The sequence below is a fragment of the Tupaia chinensis genome, unplaced genomic scaffold (genome assembly GCF_000334495.1).
Source record: "Tupaia chinensis unplaced genomic scaffold, TupChi_1.0 Scaffold139757_1, whole genome shotgun sequence".
Lineage (NCBI taxonomy): Eukaryota > Metazoa > Chordata > Mammalia > Scandentia > Tupaiidae > Tupaia > Tupaia belangeri.
The window spans coordinates 2,333,505-2,335,732 of record NW_006199637.1 but is presented as its reverse complement, the minus strand read 5'-3'; positions in this window follow the sequence as shown (position 1 = coordinate 2,335,732).

The following is a 2,228-nucleotide window of genomic DNA, read 5'->3' as shown; positions in this document are numbered from 1 at the left end:
AAGGGATTATGGCGTGACCATCCCCCCTGGGGGGTGATTTCTCGCTTTCTGTCTCTATGTCTCTCTCTGTCTGTCTGGCGAGCGCACGCGCCCTACAGTGAAAATCTCTCAAAAAAAAAATCTTTTTTTTAGAGAGTTGTATTTTTGTTGTTGTTGTTGTTGTTGTTGTTGTTTTGTTTTTTTGTTTTGGCTATAGGGTGCATGCACTCGCCAGAAAGATAGAGAGAGACAGGGAGACAGAAAGCGAGAAATCACCCCCCACACCCTATAGTAAAAACCTCTCCAAAAAAAACAAAATCATGAATAATGCTTCCGTGAACATTCTTGTACAAGTTTTATATAGATGTATGTTTCCATTTATCTTGAATAGATGCCTAGGAGTAGAATTTCTTCGTAACATGTGAATCTATATTTAACATTTTGAAAAGTTACCAAACTGTCTTCCAAATGGCTGTACCTTTTTTCAATCCTACCAGCAGGTGTAAGGATTCCAGTTTTTCCTTCTATTCCTCAACATGTATCATTTTCTACCTTTTTTATTATAGCAACCCAAGTGAAAAGGTATAATATTGTGGTTTCGATATGTTTTTCTTAGGCAATAGGGCATGTGTGCTTGGCGGAGAGAAAAAAAAGTGAGAGAACACCCTCGGGGCTGGCCACACACAGTTCCTTCTTCCCCATTCCCTTCTCAAGATGTTGAGTATGTGCACATGCACTCCCGGCATGCTCTCAAGTCACAGAATCTGGGACTGAACCTCACAGTCAGCCATGTGGGATCCAGCTGTTCCAACCACCAGGCCACCAGTTGGCCCAATTTACTTTTATTTATTTATTTTTTTAGGTTTTTGTCATCGGTTTTTGTGAACTTGCTGGGGAGAGAGAGACAGAGAGAGAGAAAGTGAAAAATCATCCCCTAGAAGGGATGGCCACACTGCAGTCCGCTCTCCCCCATTCACCTCCTGGGATTTTTGGGTACTCACACACTCCCTACCAGTGTGATTTTTAAGCCACTACGTCCAAGACTTGAACCATGGTTGGCCGTGTGGGAATCCAACACCTTAACGACCCCACCATCTGTTGGTCCTTATATTTTTCTGAGACTGATGATGTTGATCATCTTTTCATGTGCTTATGGGCTATTTGTTGATCTCCTTTGGAGAAGTGTCTACTTAAATTTTTGGCCCATGTTTGAATTTTTTTTATCTTCTTATTATTAAATTATAATTGTTCTTATATGTTCTGGACACAAGTCCTTTATTAGCTATATTTACAAACATTTTCTTCAATTCTGTGTGTAATCTTTTCTTTGTTTTCTTTTCTTTTCTTTTCTTTTCTTTTCTTTTCTTTTCTTTTTTTTTTAATTCTCAGAGAATGCATGTGCTTGCCAGAGAGAGAGAAAAGGAGAGAGAGAGAGAAAAATGGGTTTGCCAATAGGGCACGTCACAATCCTTACTCCTCCATTTAGCCATCCCACCAGGATTTTGGGCACACACGCACATGCACCTGCCATGTTTTTCTTCCTTTCTTCCTTTCCTTCTTTCTTTCTTTCTTCCTTTTTTTAGAATAACAAAAAATATTTTACTAAAACATACGATTTACAGAAGTTTCCAGACAAGCCATACAAAATGGTCACAAGCTTCTTTCTTTTTTTTTTTTTGGAGAGGTTTTCACTATAGGGCACGTGCGCTCGCCAGACAGACAGAGAGAGACAGAGAGAAATCACCCCCCAGGGGGGATGGCCACGCCGCAATCCCTTCTCCTCCATTCTCCTCTCGGGATCTTGGGCACGCACGCACACGTGCACGGCGTGAGTTTAAGCCACCAGGTCCGGGACGCAAACCGCGGTCGACTACGGGTCGACTACGTGGGAGTCCAGCGACATAGCCATTACGCTAACTGCTGGTTCCCAACAAGCTTCTTTCGAAGGGGTCTACACTCAACAGTAAAGTCCCAATGTTATTAGTGAGGGCTGTGATGTTTGTTTAATGTTCCCATTTTGGGTCAAACAATCAAGCTTGTCCATCTACAGTGTCTAAATAAAGTTAGACTTGGCTAGAGTGTATATTCTAAAGAACTGGTGAGCTGCCTTTAACCAATGCGATTAGATCACCATTAAAAGGCGGAAAAGGAACCCATAAAATTGAAATAAAGCCACCTGCCCCCTCAAAATAAATAAATAAATCAAGGAAACACCCACACCCCTGCAGCTAACCCTGACAACTACCTTC